Source organism: Misgurnus anguillicaudatus, chromosome 1, assembly GCF_027580225.2.
Source record: "Misgurnus anguillicaudatus chromosome 1, ASM2758022v2, whole genome shotgun sequence".
Classification (NCBI taxonomy): Eukaryota; Metazoa; Chordata; class Actinopteri; order Cypriniformes; family Cobitidae; genus Misgurnus; species Misgurnus anguillicaudatus.
Window position 1 is genome coordinate 10758904 of NC_073337.2, and position 26391 is coordinate 10785294.

The 26391-nt window shown below is 36.9% G+C and overlaps 1 long non-coding RNA gene across 1 annotated transcript; it reads right to left on the reverse strand.

Moving 5' to 3' along the window:
• Nucleotides 1-1871: 1871 nt before the first annotated feature.
• Nucleotides 1872-25978, reverse strand: LOC129431689 (uncharacterized). The gene is made up of 5 exons (XR_012368579.1): nt 24816-25978; nt 24262-24361; nt 20735-20768; nt 6130-6669; nt 1872-2601 (listed from the first exon to the last, which is right to left on the reverse strand). It is a non-coding gene; the product is annotated as an uncharacterized lncRNA (long non-coding RNA).
• Nucleotides 25979-26391: the final 413 nt, after the last annotated feature.

Sequence of the window (26391 nt, forward strand, 5' to 3'; positions counted from 1 at the left end):
CTCTCTCTCAGCATATCCACTGCTCAACATAAAGGGCTGCATAAGCGTCATTGAAAGTTTCTTAAAGGGACACAAGGCAAGTCTGAGTATAATTTCTCTACTAGCTCCCCCTAGTGTCTGGGAGTAAATGCTTTCTATATCTGAGACTATACGAGACTGAAGGACACCGGGTCGGATACAGCGAACTTGCAAGTGGGGTATTCTTCCTACAGACGGTAGGGGCGGGCGAGAGAGTCTTCATTCGTCATGTAATGAGTCATTTAACCATATACCGACTTACGAAGATGATTTATTAACATAAAAATGCTGCCTTGTGTCTCTTTAAGGCAGAGTAATGAAAAGGTTATTTGCATTTTGCGCAGGAATAGAAGATCGGATTAATATCTTAATATCTGGTCGAATGTAACTCGAACAGTTTTAACAAGTCAGATAGCTATCTGATCAGGGAAGTGACCAGGTGTAAAAGGCCCTATAATGACTGCTGGAATGTTAAAAATGTTTATTGTTAAGTAATGTGAAATAAATAAAGTAAAATGGACATTCTGAAAATGTAACTTGGGCAATGGTGAGAAAATTGGCAAAATAATGAAAAACAAAACATGTTTGGTATTTGGCTGTGTGTGTTTTATTTTATTCGGCTGCGGACAAGAATTTAAACTATTTAAACTTTTACAAAGAGGCTTTCAACCAACAATAAAATAAGGAGAAAATGAAGAGTACCTTTAGGCTTATTATTTTGTTTGCCAATATTTTTATATCTGTATTATCTCAGTAGCTTAAAGGCTGTTTTGTTTAAAAAAAAAAAGCTTACATGGTATTTATGTTTGTAATATATATGTGTGTTAATTTTTGGTATTTGTTGCACTAAATTAATTTACAAAAGAATTGTGTTTAAACAGAATAAATATTACTGCACTATAACACTATTATGTAACATTAAATAAGAAGAAATTTGTTATATATTAAAGTAATGAGAATTTAAGAAGATCAGTGATTGGTCAAAAACGTCTTCTATTTGATAAAAAATGCCCATGTTTTTATATTATTGCTTTTCTGTATAAATATGACCCAGGAATTTGTTTCAATCAATCAGTATGACTTAATACGAACAATAAATCTTATTAAAAACCGCTCACTTTCATTGCTTTCCTGTGCACTCGTTTTCTGATCTGGGAACAGTTGACTAAACCGCTTGTGTCACGTGACAACAGAACCACGTCAGATTTACCGCCAAACGTGAACTCAAGTTTTAAAATAAAATGTAAATTACAACGTCAATATGGGCAAAAACAATTGTACGAACACTTTATCTTGGTCTCTTAAGTTGTTACATTACTGACTAAATCAAAACATCGGAGTAAAAATATCAGGTAATTAGGCAAAGGTTTTTATTCGTGTCACAATTCCACTAAAATGGCTTAAACAAGCAATGCATTGACGTTTCATTTGATCGATTACTGGTATGACTACCTATGAATCAATTTGATGATATTTTGTGGTGTGTTCTCCACATTACATACCTTTTAAAAGCGAACTGGTAAGAGGCAGAAATCATGCCGCACGGTGGTACTGATCCCTCAAACGATAACCGGACATGCGCATGCGCGTACCTCACTCGCGTGTCAATATGGGACACACCAATGAAAACGCACATATTTAAACCCTCTTAGTTTTAAAATTCGTATGTGCACCTATAAAGTATTGATAAATATAACATGAAAAACATTGAATGTATTACATATTAATAATATTTAATAATATATATTAAATTATATAATGAAATTAATTTTAAATCATGTTTAGATTTGTATTTAATTAAGAGCAAGTTCTGTGTAGCAGATGTTTTTATTTACAGTATTTTGTTCTACACCAATGGTTTAATAAACAAAACATATAATTATTCACATGTGCAATTTGGATTTATAATAAATTAAACAAACAGCACCTTCATAGAAATAAAACATTGTATCTGTAACATAATCGATAAAGTACCAATGACAGTTTCCAGTCAGACAGCTCTAAATTCTCTCTCTCAGGTTTCTCTGTTAGGTCAGATGACATAGTTCATTATTCTTCCACAAATCTGTGCATTTCCTTTCCTTCTGTTTAATTTTTTTTTAATTTAGAGAAAGGGGGAGAAAGAAAGGCCTTGCTAGCAGTAATGATGTGTAGCCTTGACTGTAAAGGAAAACTTTTGGAAAAAAGACGTCATGCACCGGAGGAGAGTCTGAGATGAATGCTCACTTTGAGCTGTGTTTTTTTCTCCTCTTTGATGGAGTCAGTGATTCAGGAGAGGAGAAGATGAGCTTCATTAGTACGGTGTATGAGCTGGGTGGAGTGATGTTTCTTTTACGTGATGATGATGTCACTGTTATACGATTGCTGGCACGGTGACTCCACTTCCAATGGCACTCAGCATAGCAGCATAGCATGTCAGCCTTTTCTAACTTAAGAAAAAGTAAATATGTAAATCTATGTTTTCATTTATGAAATGATCCGTTGGTTAATGAGACAGTAGTAGATTGTGGCTTAAGGGTGGTATGTGGGTGTTCGTGAACCTACACTGGCTGCTGGCCGATGCCTCAGGCTGGGTGCGCTTCTCTGAGGAGGCAAAATTTGGGTGAGAATGATTGACAGTATGAAAACAAACCAAAATCTTACAAAGTATGAAAGTATGTGTAAAGCAGCATATAAATCAATCATTTTACCAAAGTGTGGGGGATAAAGTTTCTGATTATTACATTAAAATGCACATATGCACGCTAAGCAAATACAAAATGAAATCTATTATTAATATGTATTATAGTGATATTTTCAGTCATGAACGACGGTGTTGAAATAATCCTTCTTTTGACACGCTCGTAAGTCCCTCATTTGTGTGGGCTGCAAAAAGCAAATTCTTAATGGATGAGCTTACTGAACAAATAAACCTCTGAATGTCTGAATGAAGATCTGCCGAGCGCCCTGTTGGCTTGAATTTGTGTCTTCTAATACATCCAGCGACACGAGACATCCAGTCTGCATGACACTTCATTTCTGGAGATCATAACCCTACAGATCTCTACAGAAACATACAGTCATGCAAACCACCACCCCATAAAGTTTAAGGACACCTTATAAAGTCCTGATCTTTGTGGTATCATCAACACTGCACCGTATGAACAACATTATAATCTTATATATCATAGGAGCAACCCAGGGGAACAATGAGCTCATTGATAGAAACCTCAACACAACAGGGTCCCATTAAAGCGAGAGTGTTAAATTGCTGGTTATCAAATGACTGGCAATTAGTCAGAATTACTGGTTTAATTGGTTACCAGTCCTTCACCAAATTGCTCCCAGGTATCTTATATTCCATTCTTTAATGGTGTATATAAAAGAGTCTCTCTCTCCCTCTCATGTTTTTAGAATATGGAGGTGCTGAGTGCGCACCCATCCCAGTAACTATGAATCTTAAAGTGTATTTAAGTCCTTTAATCACAGGTCTTTAAAAAAAAATCACCTTTCATTTTATGGATAAACATTCTGTGTAAAATGCCATTATGTGGTTTACACAAAAGACTGTATGGAATATTATTGATAGATTAAAACTAATTAATATGTGGAAAACAAAAATGTGCCAAAATGTTTCTGGTTGGTTTACATTATAGAGAACACAAGGATGGCAGGTCAAATGTAAAATACATCTCATTTATTTCTGACTTTTTGTTTTAGCCAGTAGAAAAGTTTAAATTACTGGTAACTTTCAAATTTAGCAGAAGTGGCGGCAGGTGGCTTATCTTCCAAGGGGCGGGAATTCAAAATATGTGTCCGGTGCGTCATGTGAACCTATGTGCATGATGTCAAAATACATGCCTGCTGCACACATGCTGAAAGGCTTTATGATAAAAGAGACGCTCAATCTCACATAATAAAGAAATCCAGATAATTTACTCACCCCCATGTCATCCAAAATGTTGATGTCTTACTTTGTTCAGTCGAGAAGAAATTGTGTTTTTTGAAGAAAACATTCCAGGATTTTTTTTATTTTAATGGACTATAATGGACCTCAACAGTTCACGGTTCAATGCAGTTTAAAATTGCAGTTTCAACGCAGCTTCTAAATGATCCCAAACGAGGCATAAGGACCTTATCTAGCAAAACGATTGTCATTTTCAAAAAAAATAAAAAATGTGCACTTTTAAACCACAACTTCTTGTCTTACACCAGCCGCGTGACACGCCAGCGCGACCCCACGCACCGCATAGACACGTCGAAAAATCACGCATAACGTATGCAAAACTACCGCCCCAGTGTTTACAAGTGTGGAGAAAGAGGACTGTTCCGACATTGTTGTATGTGGAATGATACCAATTAATATACTTGTGTCAGTTTATTGTTTAAAAAAGTTTCACATATGTGACACGTGACCTTTCAATGTGCCTATGCAAATGCGCATAGTCGCGCTGGCGTATCACACGGCTGGTGCAAGACGAGAAGTTGTAGTTTAAAAGTGCATATTTTTATTTTTCTTGTCAAAAATGACGATCTTTTCGCTAGATAAGACTGTTACACTGCAAAAAATTATTTTCAGGAAAAAAAATTGTAAGTTCTTAGTATTTTTGTTTTCAGTAAAAATATCTAAAAATTCTTAAATTAAGATGCTTTTTCTAGATGAGCAAAACGACCCAATAAAATAAGTCTAGTTTATAGAGCAAAAATATCAAATTTAAGTGATTTTGTGCATAAAACAGGAAAAAAAAATCTGCCAATGGGGTAAGCAAATTTTTCTTGAATTTTTCTTGAATTTAGTGTTTAAGAAAAATGTTCAAGATTTTTTGCTTGCTCCATTAGCAGATTTTTTTTTTTTGCTAGTGTATAACTCGTTTGGGATCGTTTAGAGTCCTTTAAAGCTGCGTTGAAACAGTGAACTGTTGGGGTCCAATAAAGTCTATTAAAATAAAAAAAATCCTGAAATGTTTTCCTTAAAAAACATTATTTCTTCTGCACTAAACAAATAAAGACATAAACAACTTGATATGGATGATATGGGGGTGAGTAAATCATCGGGATTTTATCTTTATGAAGTGGAGTAAACTTTTAAGCGAGTATCTGGCAAAAGCGAGAGTCTCTTTAATCATAACCCCCCCCGAAGCATCCGCAGCAGGCAGGCACCTTGACACGACACATGATGAACATAAAATGAAGCGCCGAACACATATTTTGACAGGACGAACCACACACATGACCAGCTAAATACATGTTTTGATGAGCCTTGCCTTGAGGTCTTAAAAAAAGAAGTCACTGGTCGCCAATGTTTAACAAGGTCGGCAAATACCAAAACTTGAGTGTGAGTGTGACATGAGTGTGAGAGAAGATCACAAACATTTAGATTTTTAGCAGAACCCATCAATTTATTTTCTTCTTATTTTCTGCGCCTTTGGTCACAGTTTTTACATGCCAATCCTATGAAAAACTTTCATGAAATAATACAGATATCAGGAAGTTGACCATATGTGCCATTATTCCCGGACGCGTCCTGGCAAGGATTTCGGGTTCGTCTTCCGGAAGTCGTATTTGTCGACCGCATACATCATAGAGGATTATTATTATTTTTACAGAAAAGCAACCGTTACATATTAAGGTAAGAATGAAACTATGATTGTATGTCTTATGTTTTTAACTGAATGGCGTATGTGGTAAACAAATACGACTTCCGGGAAACGCACCAAAATCCTGGACAGGACGCGTCCGGGAAGAATGGTACCTATGGTCACCCTAGATATCAGTTGCAGTGACGCACTGTCATCAAAGTTCTGTCAAAGTTCGGTTCTGTCCATCACAACATCCAAAGCAACATGACACACAGATCTGACATGTGAGTGATTTGCCATTTGAATCTCGCAGTTTGATGTTTCGCCCTTTGAGAAACGATCAAAATGTTCAAACTACTCAAAGTCCCAAAACCAAAAAATGACAGAATTTGACAGAACACTTAAAATACTTCATTCTTAAAACATCATTTCGATTTCATAAATCAGTCATCTGAATTTTAAATATGTGTTTCGTTTCTAATGGTTCATTATTGATATCATGTTTTCCAGCTGCGCTCAAAATGTCCTTAAAAGAATTCAGATGAGTTGTTACCTTCTTTCATTTTCCTCTCAACACTGAGAGTTCGGTTCATCTGTGGCCGCCGCCTGTCATTGATTTGGAGCTGATCAACATGAACAAAGCATCTGTCCAGAAACTCGGATCAGTTCAGATGAATCCCAGATGTGGCCGTTTGGGTAGTTCAATTACCTACAGTTAATAATCTGGCACCAACTTCAGGTTCCTCTTAGATTTCACCTTTCTCAGCAAAGTGCCAATCCCTCAGGTACAGCTCAGCCCGCTCTCAGGGCCTAAAAACAAACAGCTTTTAACTCAGAAACGCAGTCATCTTATAAACGCTTCCTCACCTAAAGTTTCTTCTTTTACGTCTTCACCGGTCTCAGCGGGACCTCTGCGGTCTCCGAAACAAAAAAGCACACAGACATCTCGTTTCAGAGAGCCCGACTTCCTGAGCCTACAGGAAACTCTCGCTGGCTCGGTACCGCTCTGAAACAAGGACCCTCCACTGCGCTGCCTCACAAACAATCCAGCGCTCATTCTATACGTCTGAGGTTTCAGTCTGGACAGAGACACCTGAGGGGTAACACCAGCAGACAGGTCAGGTTTACATGAATTAAACATAACTCATTACATGACATCATCATCATTATACTGTGAAAGCAACTCCTTGTCACAACTTCACACATTGTTCATAGTTTTGAATTTTGTAAAACACAACGCTGGTAGACATAAAGTTTGATAGACAAGTTTTTCACACATTTGTAACTCTAAACACATTTATTTGCTTCTCATAAAGGAGAACTGTGACGCAGCTCTGTTGCACTCCTCTCTGCTCAAATTCATTTTTCAGAGGGAAACCATGTTTCCCCCTTAAGTAAATTATACATGTACTGTGTGCTTACGGTGGTTAACCAAAGACTTCAAATTGTTTTCTCAAATCACAGAGTGTCCAAGTGAAATGAATGAGCCGCTCCACACATACATCTGGCTGCTCTTTTCAATTACTACACGGTTTGATTCCACCTCGCGTTACATGCAGAAAAAAAACGCCGTGGCTGCATTTTATTCAATAACGTGTTCATCTGCTTATTAAGGTTTAAATTGACTGTAATAGCTCATAGTTAGCGGTCAGCGTGTTTGAAAGGATGACTCGATGAATCCTGACAGCCCGTATGAGTGTTCAAATAAAGCAGATAATCAGCAGCATTAAATGTCAACGTAAAGGGCGCTGTTCCTTTGTATCACATCAGTGTGTTTGAAAAGAGCAGATCCAGTCAACAGACTCACACCTACTGTGTTTATTATTCATCTCATTAATGAAGTGAAGACATCGGAGCGGCTCGAGAAATGCAACGTGTGTTTAAATCATTTCAAAGTCATGAAAACTCTATAGGGTCCTGGGTCTATAGTGAACTTCATCAGCAGCACATCTCTGGATGATTTGAATTATTTTTCTCAAAACAATTCGGGTTTGGGACTTGTTTAACCCTTGTGCATTGTTCCAATTCACTACCCTTTCGTATGGCCGCTAAATTAAACGGCTGTAAAAATGCATCAGATTAATATATTTTTTCACATTCCTTTGCACAAATCTGTTAATCATCCTCAGCACTGATCAAAACTACCAAATGTTTACAAAAATTTCATGATTTTAACTCTTTGGTTGCCAAGTTCATAAGTGATGTCACTGATATGAGGGGAAAAAACACACAAAATGACTGATTTTCAATATAAAAAGTGATTGTGGACTGGATTTTTTTCACCTTTTTCACAGTTTTGGGCATGCCAAAGATTAGTAAAAACATTGGCTTTGATGCATTTTTTGTTTTTGTGCAGCATCAGATTTTATTTATGGTTTGTGGCCATTTGTGACCAGTCACGGAAAATACAGACGTCTTATACAGACGTTATACTGAAAGTGCAGTTTCTAAGCTTTCCAACGACGTGTAACACATGGCAATCTGATAAGATTTGTAGAAGTTGTGGTCATTTGAATGTAACACATTCAAGAAACAGAAAGCCGAGAAAATAAAGAAAGAAAAGTTAACACTTTTCCCTGCCGGGAGAGACAATAGGGCTCATTTACATCTCATTTAGCTAAGCCATACCCCCTGTAAAGCCGTTTTGATATACAGATGTTCTAGCATGATATGAAGTATTTTGTGACAGAAGTCCGGGTGACAACATGCAAAAATAAACATGACTTTTTACCTTTGTGTTGATTACAAGTCGAATCCAGTCTGTTTCAGATGTGTGAATCATCCAATGACCATTTTTGTCCACAAATGCGTACAATCCGTGAAATATAGATATATAGTCTATTGTTTTCGCATGAACATCTGGTAATTATGGAGAGATTTTCAGGTCAGATTGTAAACTAAAAGTCTATAACTAAAAGTCTTAAACGAAAACTAAAAGTCTAAATTTGAAACTAAAAGTCGAAGTGAAAATTTAGACTTTTAGTTTCCGTTTAAGACTTTAAGTTTTAGACTTTTAGTTTACCATCTGACCCGAAAATCCCTCCATAGGTAATACGCTCTGGCAAAAGTTTGTATTTAAAAGTAGGAAGGTAGTATAATAGATAATCCAAACAGCGCCATCGAAAACGTGACGTCCTTTAGGGATGTAACCAATCGCTCGCCCGTTCCTCCATCAGCCAATGACTTCATGGAAAAAATTGATAGACAAAACATGTAGCCATTTATATAACGAATTCAATGATCTCTGTGTGACTTTTTTGAGTATGTTTGACTTCATGCTGCGCTGCAAGAACTGAGAGAAAGATGACGTCAAAGTACAGCGAGAGCTGTATTTCGATGTTATCCAACTGCGGCGCCGCATAAAGACGAGCAAGGCTGACATACGACGCGGCTAACTGTTATCTATTGCGCCCCAGCTTTTTTTTTTGTGCGCCCGAGCTTCGTTTACTGTCTGGGGAGACGCACGCTGTAAGTTTGAAAAAAAAAACTCGCAAACATATCTGAGGGACAGGTCAGCCGCGTCACTACAGTCACGTGACTTTACGCGGTTCACAACAGAACCGAAAGAGAAAACAATGCTAAATAAAGTCGTAATTCTTGCTATTTTTGGACCGAAATGTATTTGTGATGCTTCAACACATTCACTGATGTCACATGGACTACTTTGATGATGTTTTTATTACCTTTCTGGACATGGAAACCGTACATAGATTTTCAATGGATGGACAGAAAGCTCTCAGACTAAATCTAATGTTAAAACATCTTAAACTGTGTTCCGAAGATGAACGGAGGTCTTCCGAGTTTAGAACCACAAAAAGGTAAGTCATTAATGACATTATTTTCATTTTTGGGTGAACTATCCTTATTTAGTAGTCACGCTGTTCCCTTTGGGGGCGGGGGCAAAAACAAAAGCCGGTTATCCAGTATTTAAATACACACAGACAATGACGCCCCCTGCTGCACGCTAGAATCTCCAGAAAAACAAGCCGATTTCAACCGCAAAATGTGCTTCTTCGTGATCTTAACTAACAGATTCAGAAAAAAACGAAAATCACAAATTTCGAAAAAAAAAAATTCTCATATCTCGAAAGTTGTGCTGCCGACTTGTGTCACTGGTTTCCATGACGGGTCACATTTTTGCCCCATTGACTTCCATTATAACAACATTTTTTGATTGCAAAGCCATGACACCATAACATCATGCATTCTTGATTGTTGGTGTTTGTTTTTTGCAAAGATGTAAAATTTGTCATTTTAACTGTTGATCACCATGTGGCACCATTAACCCTTTAGTAGGCCTGTGCAAAAAACAGAGCTTAATTTCTGGTTTGTACATCGAAGAGTTCAAATCATGAAATTTTTGCAAACATTTTTGTAAACATTTGGTAGTTTTGATCAGCACCGAGGTTGGTTTTATGCAAAAAAAATGTGGATACATTTTTACAGCAGTTTAATAAACAACACGAAAGGATAGTAAATTTGCCCATGGTATATTGTTGAGGTTTTAAAAAATTTCAAAGCATTTTCTTAAAATATGTGTAAATATAAGATAAGTCACCAAAAATTATTCCATTTGCTGAAACACAGAAAAAGTTGTAGCCAAATTAAGACCAAAAAAACAAAAGGCCCCAACAACACATAAGGGTTAAATCAACAACCATGATACTCGTTGAGCAGATTTCTGTGGCGCTGTTGTCAGATCAGGTTCATAAACACTTTGTTTCTCAATGTTTCATTAGCACACAAGCTGTGTGTGACCTTTCAGCGTCTCTTATTTAATAAAGTCATCAAAGCTACTCACTTTATTTAGAAATAAACAGCAAAAGTTCACATGCTCTCTCTATCTCTCTCTCTTAAAGGAAATTTAGACATGGAGTGTGTGATAATATCATATAGTCATTTTGTCTATAAACATTTAAATATGGTTATTGAATTAAATTCAAACAGTAAATAGCACCACACATGCTTCATTTGTCTATAATGGATACCAAACATTTTACCTAACAGATTCACACCGCTAATGTGATTTTACTGAAACCATCCGTGGGGTCCTAGTTGAACTGTTTTTGCATGAAATTTCTTGTTATCGGCACGTGAAGCATTGAGACATGCAGAGATTTTGAGAGCAGTTAGTAAAAGCTAGCTTGACCCCTTCCATTAAAAACAGAAGTCGTCAAGTTAACTTTCATTCACGTGTAATTGAGTTTTAAAATGACGCAGACAGGAACAATCAAATGCACGCCAGACGTGGAGCTGAAACAAAGACACTACTGAGTTTATTCTGACGGGGGGTTACAGTATTTCCCATCTCGGCCCTAATGTGGACCCCGAGTCCTGTCAGACTCACTGGCCATGTCATCCAACGCTAGAACCCAAATAATTCTGTAATGGTCTCAGAAAGAGTCGCTCACAGTGCTCTGTTATGACAGAGGTATGTTTCAAATTAACCAGCAGCAGCCACAGATTAAACTTATCGCTGTGTTTTCTTTCCTCTTGACCTGCAGGAACGCCGAGGTTTGCTTGCGGGTCTTGTAGCTTGTAAGTCCTCTTACACAGTGTTTGTTAACTGCAAAAGCAGATTGTGTTCCATGTTAATGTTAAACAGAAATATTTCAGGGTTCAAGAACAGTACCAACACTGATGCGAGTCAACCATGTATTTGACATATTGCTGTATTGTACTGTATTTTGTGAAACTTGCTTTGAGTAGCTGTGAGATGTAAATCAAAGTAAAGTTTTACAGTAGTTTTACACTGATATTCTGTATTTTCATTTGAACAACAATGCAAAACAGGCATCAGATCTTGGTGTGTTTAAGGTGTGTGAGCATCTGCAAGATTACATCTTACTATTAATAAATGGGTGGGAATCTTTAATTACATTTAGTTAATTACATTCAACATTTAAGATAAACAAGCTCTGAATGAAACATGAAAAGCCATATAATCCACAACAGAGTAGGCTATATTATTTTTTTCAGTTTGATTAAAATCTTTTAAGAAATAATTTTTTTTAATTTTGTTTAGATCCTAAAAAAATCTTTAAAACAATGCAAAATAATGTTAGGCCACAAGTTATGTAAAAACTCAAATATGCTGCCACAAATATGATTTTAAATGTGATGCAGCATGTCGTAGTTTGTACATCTTTGTCTAAACCAGTGGTCTCCAACATGGTGCACAGAGTCTGTGAGTTGTCCGCCAAAGCACATTCTATAAATAGCCTCAATTTTAATATTTATTTATTACATATTTTTATATTAGCTTGGCTTCTTTTATGTATATTAACATTTTAAACAATGATAAAGCATATTAACAAGTAAAATAAAATAAAATCAACAAGTAAAACCAAAAAGTTTTGAGTAAACTATATTAAAAATGTAGCCCTCCAGATTGTTTTATCCATAGCGGTAGCCCTTGCTTACAAAAGGGTTGGAGACCCCTGGTCCAAACCAAGCAAATTCCCCAGCATACGTACGTTTATCTGTCAATGGATATTTCTGTTTGTCCCGCGCCTGCACGATTCAGAAGCAATTCTGAATTTTTGAGAATCGATTAGATGTTCTCCCACCCATAATAAATATTCAGGCCTAAAACAAAAAAATATTTGTATGCCTTTTTACATGTTTGTCTTTGGTTCGTAATGTTGTTGTTTGACCAAAAACATGAAAAATCTAAATCACTTTAAACAGAGATATTCTCACTTTTTAAGAACTACAACTAACAGCTCATTGGGACTACAACAAGCTTCTATATATTGTGACATCACAGTTTCTCATTTAAATAATTCCCAATTAGGGGTGGGCGATAAACCGGTAGACATAATTAACCGGTAGAAATTTGTCAACCGGTAGAGATTTTGGACTATCGTTTCTATCAAGGTTACGTTTGTACACGTATTTAAGCACTGCAGTTTTAAAACTATTTATTTTAAGCCATTGAAACACAGACAACAGATCTGTATGTGTGCGTTCTTTCTGTGTGTCAGGAGCGGACAAGTCGCGCAACCGCTGCTCTTTCTGTCTGTGAGGAAAGCGCAAGTCGCGTGACCGCTGCTCATTAAGCTCGTGAGCATTTTCCCGCTTTACTTGCCTTAAATACACATATGCGTCAAAATTTCTGTCTTTGCAAGCATCCTCATACACTGTAAAAAAATTCTGTAGAAATTATAGCATTACTGGCAGCTAGCTGCCAGTTATTTACTGTAGATTTTACATTTATGTTATTTACTGGCAACATTTTATTCAAAGTTAAAAGAACATGAAACATTTTCAGTCTTTATCTTCTACAGTATGTTACTGGCAACCAGCTGCATAATTACAGCAACGCCTACGTTTACTTCAAGGTTTTGCATATAAATTCTTATCTAATCATGAGAAACTGTCCGTTTCTCAATGTCAAGGAAGGATCCTCAGAAGCCAGATTTTCGAGGATGCTACGTCCAGTCCCTCCAGAAAAACGTGATTGTGCGATAGCATGATTTATTGCATAATCAGCCAAAGTCCGCATATTTATGCGGGGCCGCATTTTTTCCAAATACGACGCACTTTCGCCGCATTAAATACAGATTTCCGCGCACAAAATATGTGGGGCTTGCATGATTTTATAATCCCCGCATTTTCGTAGCAAAAAGTCACATATATATTAGCAGAAAGTTGAAAAATGTTGCATGTACTTCACACAAGCGAAGCCGTGTCCTCTGTTGCCATGGGAACGTTATGAAGCGCAGCATACCTTTCATTGACGCAATGACTTGCACTTGCTAGCCTGTTCCATTCACGTGTTCTCCGAATGCTTAAGAGGAGCCTCGCCTAGCCACTGAAGGAAGTGACTTGTAAGGACTAGTCCTGCCAAGGAAGTATACTTGACATTGGGAAACGGCCACTGTATATCATTTGAAAGCTCCAAGAGTGTAGATTTAACTCAATAGGGTGGAGTGACGCTTAAGGGGCTGAATTAAAATGCATTTTCTTGATGAGAAAAAAACATTTTAGACAAAAAATATGAAATCTAAGTAAATTTGTTCTTAAAACAAGCAAATAAATCTGCCAATGGGGTAAATCATTCTTGAAATAGGATAACTTTTTTCCTTAAACACTTAATTCAAGAAAAATTTTCTTTCCCCACTGGCAGATATTTTTGCTAGTTTTAAGCACAAATTCATTTAAATTAATATTTTTGTCTAAAAACTAGACTTATTTTCTTGCTCCTCAAGAAAATACGTCTTGATTTAAGATTTTTTGTTGTACTGAAACCAAGCGCTAAATACTAAGTAAGAAAGTCAATTTTGCAGTGTAGGAAGAAAGCTGCTGCAATAATGTAAAATATGTGAAAAATGAAAAAATTAACACACAAGCATGAAAAACAAAAATTTGTAAAAGTACATATGACCCTTTGACTAAACAGATAATGCAATAGATGCTTATAGATGTATTCTTGCTTCTTTTAGTTGACAGTATGGCATCAAATTCTACAATAAAAAGATCTACTCTCTTTTTATTGTCTTTTTTGCCATTTACAAAGTATGTCTGCTTTTCTTCCTGCACCTCTGAGACTTTTAATGTAAATGTCATCATTCTGGATGTTATGAAATGATGGCAAGTTGACAAATGCACAAACTGACCTACTTTAAAACTAACAGCTGCTAAAAGTGAATTGTGACATATTGTAGATTTTCTTCTGTTATTGAGTTACAGCGCATCAGGATCAGTCTTCTGCACGCTTCATTTCTAACGGATGTGTTTATTTGGGCAGTTCGGGGTTTGAGAGGCGGGGCAAACTGACCCAGGTCAGATGATTGACATTAAATAATAACACTGCTGCTGAATGGAGAGCCAGTTAGAAAAGCCAAGGAGTTTTTAGTGTGATGTTGAAAAATGCTCCTGGGTGAAAAATCACTTTTTTCCTATTGTGGTTACACAGGCAAGAAGTGTAAAGGAAAATACTTTTTTTGACATGCGTCTTTTCCAACAGCTTTCACCACGTAGACCATCTACATGCATGTAGAGTTATTTGATCAAATGTAATACAAGTCACTTTTGACTGAACCAATGGAGATTTCAGACTGTACTCATTCTGACAGACAGACAGCACTGAATAAAAATATTTAAAAAGCTATATGTGAAGGTTTATAACACTTATACCATCAGTCATGAGTAACCTAGTACCCCTGAGAACCAAACGTATCTAAACACCAACTGAGAGAAAGTGTGAGGAGAGAAACAGTGACATGCTGAAATGACCAGCATCAAAGACTGAGCTGGAAAACTCATTATGAGAGAGAGAGAGAGAGAGAGAGAGAGAGAGAGAGAGAGAGAGAGAGAGAGAGAGAGAGACGTGCACTGGCCCGAGTCACATCACTGTCACTGATTCAGTACATTATGAGCTTTTACAGACCTATGATCTTCAGCTCTGTTACTGCATTCACCCGTCACCTGATCCTGAGGTCACAACATGACAAAGTTACTGAAGACATTTACAGACACACAAAGGCCTGATGAAGATCTTTATGTCTTCACTCATTCATTATTACATACACATAAATGCTCAATATTTAACATTGCTTGAGTTAAAGGGGACATTTCACAAGACTTTTGAAGATGTAAAATAAATCTTTGGTGTTCGCAGAGTACGTATGGGTGATTTTAACGAAATCCAGACTTAGAAGGTGTCCAGATTTTTTAAAAAGCAATTGCAAACAATTTTTTGGGGGGGCACATGTAAGATTAAGGTCTGAACTTACTATAACCACTATTTTTAGAGGATTTAAAAAATATTTAGATTATCATTATTAAAAATTATCATTACCGCAACATGATATTACATTAAATATATGCATTTACAAGCTCATGTTTCGGTAATGAGAACTAAAAAAGTTGTGCAAGTACTATAACAAACAAAATTTCAACTTTTATCTGAAGAGAAAAAAAAGAACTGTTTACCTGGTAGCCATCTTGAGTGTCACAGTCAATTTTGTCACTTCCAACAATTTTTTTTTTTGAAAATGTTAGTTCATTGAGGGCTTAAACAATGATTGAAAATTGTTGCGGAGGATGAGAAAATTGGTCTTGGACACATTTATATTCCTTATTATTGTCTCTACATTTACCAATGATCACCAAATACCACATGTTTCTTTACTGTAAATGTTTATAGTATTACAAGCTTTTTATTTTTTAGATTTTTTAATTATAAATATTTCTATGTCAAAGAACCAAAATCCAGTCATGGACACATTCCGGTAATGAATTTTCCCCTTAAATGTGGAAAACACAACAAAATTGGTTTGTATGATGCCATTTGAAATCATGTGCAAAATAGTACATCAAGAGATGTTTAACTGTATGCTTCTTATTTTGATACTCTCTTTGCATTTACTTTTTTTATCAAAATGTTTCATGACACCTCATAAGTCTAATTTCGTGAGAATCACCCGTATGTGAAGTTTTATCTCAAAATACCCAACACATAATTTACATTATAGGATGTTAAAATCAGCACTTTGGGAGTGTGAGCAAAAATGTGCCATTTTTGGGTGTGTCCTTTAAAATGCAAATTAGCGATATCTGCACTAAATGGCAGTGCTGTGGGTGTATAGTGCAGATTAAGGGGCAGTATATCTCTTTCTGACATCACAAGGGGAGCCAAATGGTTTACTATTACAAAACCCAATTACAGCACTTAAACATTAAAAAAGTCAGATTTTCATGATATGTCCCCTTTAAAGGGACACCATGTAATTTTTCAACCTTCATAATGCATTTTCAAGACCCTTGTGATAGTACATCGACTTTAAATAGGTTGAATGACATGTCTACCATAGCCTGACGGGGTCTGTATCACTTTTACTCGTATTTTAAAACTTAGGGTTTCTGGTAGTAACCAGAGCACAAAAAAACTACAAAATTCGACTGCTTTACGGCATACGTCACTTCCTCCACACAATTTGTTTTTAACGTGAATTTTGCTGGAGGCTACTTAATGAGTGTAGAGAGCAACTTCTATTATGTGACTCTGTGGCACCGTGTTAGAGTCAAGGACCTATGACATGGGCGACCCGGGTTCGATTCCCCTTTAAGGCAATTTTTTTATATAAACTCACAATCTTGATTCATACATAAATGCGATCTTCTTTATAAATGACGGCGATTATCTTGCATATAGTTCTTCAGATGCTGTGTTCACGTATTTACCTTTCTTTTACTGTGTCTATGGAATTTACATTACAATCCAGGATGCTATAGCAGTCAAACTTGCTCAAAATCACACAGTGTAAAACCAAACCCTATTCATTCACCAATCAGATCCGAGCGTTTCTCTCTTCTCTCTTCCTCATTTGCTGCGTTCCACTGTCACTCGCGTGACGTATTACAAAGCGGCGTGAAAAATACATGTCCAGCCAACCCGGTCTCACCCCATGGCGTCAATGTTTGACGGCACTTGACCATGCGTCGGTGTGTTGGCGCGGAGGGTGTACCTTTCGCGTCATTTTTTGACGAACTGGGGACTTCAATACTATTAAGTCCGTTGCATTCTCTTTCCTATTTTCTTACCATTTTCTACCATTTTCGCGTCGGTTTAGGGTTAGATTTACATAATGACATCCCTACCCAAACCTTTCCCTAACCCCAATGCCAGGCGACAACTGTTTAATTTCGCGTACCTAATAGTATTGAAGTCCCCAGCTCGTCAAAAAATGACGCGAAAGGCACACCCCCCGCGCCAACACACCGACGCACGGCCAAGTGCCGTCAAACACCGACGCCATGGGTGTGAGACCGTGTTAGTCCAGCACCCCCTAGTGGCCAAAAAGTTCCATGGTGTGCCTTTAAATGCAAATAGCTAATGTAATACTGATTGCCATAATGGTGGTTTGTTGAAATTGAAACTCTTTTTCCCGTATTTTTAGTCTTTCTATAAAAAAATCCCACTGGCCGTATTTGATGTTTGCTACATTAACCTCCAGTAAAGCAGGCTGCAGTATATATGTAACATATCACTCAAACGACATGACAGAAAAGCTTCCCGAAGAGGGGTGGAGGATGACAACGAGCTGCGTGTAAAGCTACAGCCAGCACACGCATTAGCGCGCACGTCCACCTGCATACACAATTTGCACATTTGGATGTGCGGGCTGATGCTTGTGGCGGGGTGTGCATTATTTGTATAACTTTGCGTGTAGGGAAACATTGCTGTTTGTGCTTTACTACTTAACTCAGAAGGTGTTAAGGAATGCAACATCTGCGATCTATGTGTATAACAAGGCACTTGCAGATGCAAGAGAACCATACAAACAAAGATACAAGGTGTACACTGCAAAAAATTACTTTCTTAGTTAGTATTTTTGCCTTGATTTCGGTATAAATATCTAAAAATGTTTAAATCGAGATGCATTTTCTTGATGAGCAAAATGACCTAAGAAAATAAGTCTAGTTTTTAGACAAAAAATATACAATTTAAGTGAATTTGTCTTTCAAGAGAAAAAAATCTGCCAATGCCGTAATAATTTTTTTTCTTGAATTAAGTGTTTAAAGGTGCATTGTGTAATTTTTAGAAGGATCTCTTGACAGAAATGCAAAATAAAATATATAAAACTATATTATCAGTGGTGTATAAAGACCTTTCATAATGAACAGTTATGTGTTTATTACCTTAGAATGAGACGTTTTATCTACATACACGGGGGTCCCCTTACATGGAAGCCGCCATTTTGTGCACCAATGTTCATACAGGAGCCCTTAATTGACAAACTTTTTTTACTAAGTTGTCTCCAAAGATGACATGTTTGTCCGGTGGCGGCTACCGTAGCTTTACTATATGTTTCAAAAGCGATAGATGAGCAGTGGACTTAGCTGTTGGTTGCAGTTCGCAACCTCACCACTAGATGCCACTACAATTTACACACTGCACCTTTAAGAAAAAAGTACACTTATTATAAGATGTTTTTCTTACCCCATTAGCAGATTTTTTTTGCCAGTTTAAAGCACAAATTCACTTAAATTTGATATTTTTTGTTAGGGTTTGGGGAATTTCCCTTATTTTCAAATCCCAATGTTGATTCTTAGTATTTTTTGTCTTGTTTTCAGTAAAAATATCTAGCAATTCTTAAATCAAGATGCTTTTTCTTGATGAGCAAAACGACCCAAGAAAAAAAGTCTAGTTTTTAGACCAAAAATATTAAATTTAAGTGTTTTGTGCATAAAACAAGCAAAAAAAATCTGGAAATGGGGCAAGCGAAAAAGTCTTGAACATTTTTCTTAAACACTAAATTCAAGAAAAATTTAAGAAAAATTTGCCTGCCCCATTGGCGGATTTTTTTGCTTGTTTTGTGCACAAAATCACTTAAATTTGATGTTTTTGGTCTAAAAACTAGACTTATTTTCTTGGGTCGTTTTGCTCAGCAAGAAAAAGAATTTTTAGATATTTTTACTGAAAACAAGACAAAAATACTTAGATAATTTTTTCTTAAAAATCATTTTTTGCAGTGTATGTTTCAATTATTTCTCTCCTTCTCTCTCTCTCTCTCTCTCTCTCTCTCTCTCTCTCTTTCTCTCTCTCTCTCTCTCTCTCTCTCTCTCTCTCACTCTCTGCACTAAATGGCAGTGCCATGGTTGGATAGGGCAGATTAAGGGGCAGTATTATTAAAATAAGATCCCCTTCTGACATCACAAGGGGAGCTAATTTTCAATTACCTATTTTTTACATCCTTGCAGAGAAAACTAAGTTACTGTATTGTCCTTTTAACGTATAGGGTGATAGAAGTGCCGAGACCCAATTATGGAAAAAAATTACATTTTCATTATATGTCCCCTTTAAATGAAAAACTGTCCTATAATGTCCTTGTTTAGGATGAACTTTGTGTTACATTGTTTCATCCAATCCGATCCATATGTGCAGAGACATGGAGTCTAAATTGTAATGAAATAAACTAAATAGTTGGAGAGCCACCATGTGGTTCCTTTTGTTTCAGCCTGATATTTGTTATTAAAGCTGAATTTGATGTGTGTGTGTGTGTGTGTGTGTGTGTGTGTGTGTGTGTGTGTGTGTTCAGGGTAACAAATAAAACCAGGCTGCCATAACACTCAAATCCAGCCCTTGACTTCAGATGAGTCTGACACTTCTGGACTAAACCGCAGCGCTCGGTCTGATCTCCATCTGTGGAAGATTCCTGGCATCTGCCAGATAGTCTTCTCAAACCGGTTTGGGATAGTTTGGTCTGGTGAAGCGTCAAGCATGGTCCATAAAACTGCTGTCTGACCCCTCACCCCCTGACACAACACTATTATTACTCATAGTCTCTCTCTCTTCCTCTCTCTCTTCTCTCTCTGTATGTCCATCTGTTTCTTTCTTTCTTTCTTTGGCTGAAGCAATAGCTCAGTATATTTACATTCAGCCCATCTAGTGGGTTTCTCACACACACACACCCTGAAACATCCACTGAAACACACAAAATGAAACTGATACGCACAGATTTTTGCCATCTGCCCCAGACAGGAGAGACTCATGATCAACAGCAAAACATTCTTCTAAGCACCTGTGATACACCAGCTGCAAGAAAACACAAACCTCTCTCTCTCTCATGTGTATGGTCATATGATGGACTGCTGAAGGACACATGGGGTTATTTGTTCTTTATGTTTCTTTAGCATTTAAACAAATGGGTTTGACGTCTAGCAGCTAAAGATGGTGTTATGGATCTACTGGCCCTCGGTATGTGTTTGCGCGGACCCTCGCTTCATGTTCATGGGGGAAATACCCATTTGAAGCTCATTAATCAAAGGTTGGGTTATTTTTAGTCGGCTATGAGCTCAGTGTAAGGCTTTTCCTCTGCACATGCTGAGTGATTCCTGCTGCACAGTCTCTCATCATTACACATCTGAACACATTGAGGCTAGCTGGTCCACATGTTAAACAAGTTCAGGTCAAGGAAGGACTGGAATTTAAGAATAGCCTGAATTCACATCTTTTGACGGAAAACTGTTTCATTTTCCAGCTGTATTTTGTACAGGTCAGTGGTCACTCTGGTACTAACTCATTCACCCCTCATTCATCACAGTAAACTCTTATTACTACTCAAAACTCAGTGTTGATGTGGATACACATGAGATGTTACAGTGGAGTATTTAAACAAGCAACACAACATAAAGGAAAAGTTACTCACTCGTGTTTGTTGTTTTCATTTCATCTGCTATGTTCTGCAGAAGAAAAGAAGAGAAAATATCTGTAAAAGGGTGACGTGTTCACTACAAGCATCAGCTTTACATGTTTACTTCTAAAACAACCTTTAGATTGTTAAATCGTGTGTTGAAATCTGTGTATTGGTTTTGTTAAAAGAAGCTGTGCTGAGCGTCTGTATCAGATGAGTTTGTGTTCCAAAGTGTTTCCATTGGCGTTTTGAAGGGGAAAAGCCCCTGACCTCATGAAGCATGTCATTCCCCAGAAAATTACAGCAATTACTTTTCCATAACAGCGCTGGAACACTGTATACATTGAGAGCAACACTTTCCATGTGAAATACTTTCTCACTCATGCATGGGTTTATGTGTTATGAGTGTAAAGTAGAAATAAATCTGTGAAAAGTTGACTGTAAACAGCGAGTCGTTCTGGATGTGATCTGGATCTTCGGTTCGGTCGACGCGCTGCAGCGGCGCTGTTAAACTGATGTGATTTTAAACTCGTGTCATATTTCTTTAGGCAGGATGAATTCTGCTTAGTGTTTGCTGTGAAGAAATGCAATCGAGCGTTGCTACTTCTCATTATTACACATGATGTTTTAATGAGCTCATATTAATTGAGAAAGTTCATGTGACTACTGTGTATTTAAAAACTCATTAGACACAGCGCAGGACTGTTTAAATGAACATGTGATGTTAAAAAATGTTATGTAAAAAACCCAACATACACACTTTGATTTACACATTTTGCAAATTAACATTTGTGCCTCAGGTATACATCTTTACAGTATAGGGGCTCTATCGTACACCCGGCGCAATGCGCGACGCAAGTGTCTTTTGCTAGTTTCCACCCTGCGCAATTATAATTTTCACGTTTAGCGCCGCGTTGTTTAAATAGCAAATGCATTTGCGCCCCCCTTTGCGCCCATGGGTGTGTTCAGGCCCATTGTTGGCGCGTTGCTATTTTGAGGCAACTACAATAGACTACACAATTGACCAACAAAAACCTGGTCTAAAGTCTAAAGTCAATGGCGCAATATGTTTTTTGTTATTTAAAGAGCGCATTAGTAATATGCGCCTATAAACGGGACGACAACCCGTGTTTGCTTATCACATACATGAATGCGCAGCAGCATAAAAACAAATATAAAAGATTAAAGGATTGAATGTAAAAGTTTGTAAATTCTTTATCTCCTGTTTGTTATAACAAAGTATTTTTTAGAGTACAAACCTTTTCTTACATACTTGTAAAATTATTTTTTCATGATATTGGATAGCCATACATTTAAAGCAATTAAAAGCCTGCTTTTTTACTTCCATGACTAAAAGAAAATGGGTTTTAAAGGTTTTAATAAAAAATAACAATTTCAATACCAGTGAAAAACCACACAATTATTTAACATTAATCTTAAACTGAGGATCTTCTTCCTCCGCTTAGTTTTTCAGTTTACAAAGTCCGTCATCTAAATATGGATTAGACATAGCGCCAGTGCAACTGGCTTTTAAAGGGGATGAGAGCTGAGACTCTCATTGGTTTATTGCACGTTACGGCCAAAATATTCCCATTACTCATTAAAAAAATAGGACCAACCCTTTTCAACCATGCGCTCGGCGCACAAACTATTTTTCCCGTCGTTAAATTAGCAAAAGTGGATTCAGACACGCCCATTTAGACGTTGCGCTGAGCGCTTCAGACAATGCGCTTAGATCGTTAAAATAGGGCCCTATGTGTTCTCTGGGTTTGAACCTATGACCTTTTGTGCTGCTAATGCAATCAGGGAGCTATACAATTGTTATACAATTGTGCATGAATAATTTCTTTCTTTCATTTAAACATGGATGTGTGGGGCAGAAAGTGACAGGTCTGCAGTAGTGGTGTGAAGTGTTTTAGCATTAAACTGTGATTGTTATGGATTTGGTGTTCTGTCGAAGTCTGTTTCCCTTTATTTTTTAGATAGATTAAAAGTTTACATAGCTTGGCTACTGATATGTGTGCATGTATGTATTGTTCTTTATTGGTAAATCAATTATTTTTACAGTATGAATCGCTAAAGTACATATAAAAGCAATACTATCATTTATTCTATATAATGCTAGTGCTGCAATACGATTAATCACAACTAATCGTTTGCAGAATAAAAGTTCTTGCTTACATCATATATGTGTGTGTACTGTGTAATAAATATGTACAAATAAATACACACACATGCATGTATAATTTTAAGAAAAATATATATTTATAGATTAAGTATTAATTAATAAATATAAATTATATATAAATATAAACATGTATTAACACATGTAAATATTTCTTAAACGTATATGCATGTGTGTGTGTTTAAATATACAGAATTATTATACACAGTACACACACACATATATATGATGTAAACAAAAACTTTTATTCTGCAAAACGATTCTTTGTGACTAATCGTTATTCAGCCCTATATAATACCATTTATTAAATATTTCCTAATTTTCCTGTTTTTTTATTATTTCATACTTATATTTATAGCCTATGTGTTTTTTCAAAAATTATTATAAAACTATTATGTTTAAATACAAATTAATATGCATAGGCCTGTTTATTTATATATTAATAACACTTTACATTATGTGTGTGTGCTATATTTATATATTTATTAAGTATGTTAACATTATTTATTTTAGAACAAATTTTTATTATTATTTATTATTAAAAGATTTCCAGATGATTTCATCACTCCAGTCTGTCCGTTTAAGAGCTTATTGTAACCAACATAAACATCTACGTTTATGTTCAAATGGTGTCTTCCACAACGGTATTTTATAAAAATGAAGGCCATCTTTTTTGCCATTCCTATTTTGACACTTAACAGCACAACAAGACATTTTCTAGTGAATATCAGGATCACAGTAAAGTGAAGTTAACAAGAGCAGTACTCCATTTAACTCACATGACAAGGCATCCGGTCCCACCGCCACTGAACACGATAACACTAATCCAGTTTGTTTAGATAACGGAAAATGTATTATAACTTAAAACTTGGTTATATAATAATGGATTTTACAAAATATATACCTTGTTTTGAGGCCAAAGCCTAAGAATAAAGCAGTGTATGACTGTAGGCACTTTACTTCAGCATCTCAGAAAGCTGTGTTCACACACACAAAACAAACAAACACACACTGTTTAAGACAGGACACTGACAGACGTAGAACCTGATGCTAGTGGTGCAGAAAGGCTTCATTTCACTTTTTTAAACCTGCTTAAGGACCGTAAGGTCTGTTTATCCACATTATAGACACATCACCTCTCATTTACGGGGTTAATTGAGATCAACATTCCCAAGTGTCAGTTTGCTCTTACGCTGTTTGATTTCAGACCTGTTGGAGAATGCTGTAGGGTCTGAAGATGAGATGTGTGTTGAAACAAACAGAAGCCTCCATTCAGAGAGTTAAAGCTTAAACGGGCTTAGTCCTGAAAAACAGGGAAGCAGTTTGTCAAACTCTGGGTTCCCTTCGATGACAGTACCTGTGTGAGTCCACCCGTCACCCTCTCAGGTTCCACTGAAAACTCCCACCATGCCACAGAAGAACGGCCTTCATCACGGTTTGGCTCAGACCGTCTGCAGCTGAAAGAAATGGAGGTAGAAAAACAACCGTCTGGTCATTTTTTCACACATTTATTTCAGCAGACCATTTTGGAGAAAAAGGCTGTAGACATTTTATCACAGCGAATTAAAATAAACACATTTATGATGGGACCTCTTTTTTAAATAACAACACAGTGAAGAAATTTAATTGATGCTGAAGTCAATGAAATGACATTAATTATTAAAAATAGAAATATTAAAAATAACAAGAAATGACATTACTCCAAGACAGTTATTGATATTGGTGTGTCTCAAGACAAAACTGGTTTTAAATGGGATTGCAACGATACTAAACATTTATAAATAAAATACACAACTTTAAGAGACAGAAAACACTTTTCACATTTTTTGTTTGATGATCTGGTTACTAATTTGTAAAACATCAGCTATTCTGACCAAAGAAACCAAAGAAATATTTAGATTATACTCTTACCTGTTATTTTGTGTTGTTTTTTTCATTCAAGCCTATTTATAGAAACCCTGAAATGCTGGCAAAGCTTTTTAACCTCTGGAACATTAAAATAAGCTTCAGTTTTGCTCTCTCTTCCTCCCGTCGCTGGAAATCAAAGACCCGATATATTTCAGCTTCACTTCGGCCAAAGTTCTGGAAGAAGCTGACGTTCCTCAAGTTCATCCTGTGGTCGCCCCTGGCAACACATCTCAGAATTCCCCTGCTGTCAACCTGAAAGGAACGGCCTTCATTCTCCTGCTTTTCTTCCTCCTAATGGATCAAAAATCCATTTGTGGAAGGCTGCTGGACCTTTAGAGGAAAAGGGGTCAATTTGAACTCAATGAACACACAAAACCGTGCGTTTGGGGTTTGCTCAGCACCCAGAGCTCCGCTCCTCTGATAATGGCCACTTTATTCGAGTGAGCGAATTGGATTTTGGCATGAAAGGTTTTTCCTCGTAGCAGTCTCCCAGAAGCCGGATGAAACGGGAATTTGGAGGACTTGAGAACATCGTACACAAGCGTAGGTGGGAACATCGTCCGACTCCTCTGTCGTGAGATGTTCGTCTGTGTGCGGCTGTTTTCCTGGGAGCCCGCTGGCGCCGTGCAGCACGACTCGAACCTCTGGCCAACAGCCGAACGTTAAGCCTGTGAAACAGATACTGACGGGCAGGAGGTTCAAAGTCATTTCTTACTTTCCCTCATTGTTGCTCTGTTTCTCTCTCTGCCAAGACAAGTGTGTGAGTCTGAATAGAGGCCTTGTGTGTGGGTGTTGTTCCCCCTGTTAGCGATCTGAAGTTGTTTTACTCGTTCTATCGTGCCACAATTCGTCTTATTAAACTCTAATGGCAACTGGACGCAGGCGAAAACCAGGACATCTCACCGCTGCCAACTATGCTCATGAGTAAATAAACAATAAACCTGCAAACACTGAAATCAAGTGAAACTTCATTAAATAAAAGAATCAAACCTTTACTGTACCTGGAGGAATAAATGCACAGAATTAATATCCCAAAATGCAATGTTAAAAACAATCAGTAATTTTGGTCTGAATATCACATGCATACAGAATTTGCATACTGCTGTTATTAAGAAAATCATCTATAATACTGAAGAATGAAATGCTCGATTAAAGGACAAGTTCGGTATTTTACACTTAAAGTCCTGTTTTCAGATTGTTTGTGATAAAATAGAACGGATTTGACTGAAATTTGGACATATGATGCTGTCCCGAGAATTTTCTGGTGTTTATTGTATCACCTCCCACCTCTACAATGGCTGTATAGGTGCACAAGAACAATCCTTCCTAAAATGCATTAAACTTTCGTTTACAAAGACATGAAACTCACCGAGTAGTCAGGGGTGTTCACTGATATGCTCACACAAAAATCGCTGCAAAATACGCATTCCAACAGGTTTTATTTTTGTCCAACTCCATTGACTTGTATTAGATGTGCTGTGAGGTACGGTATTACTCTGCGCCGGGAACTTTGTTTGTATTCTTGCAATTGGCAAAGGCGGATTATTGCCACCAACTGGGCTGGAGTGTCTATTATTCA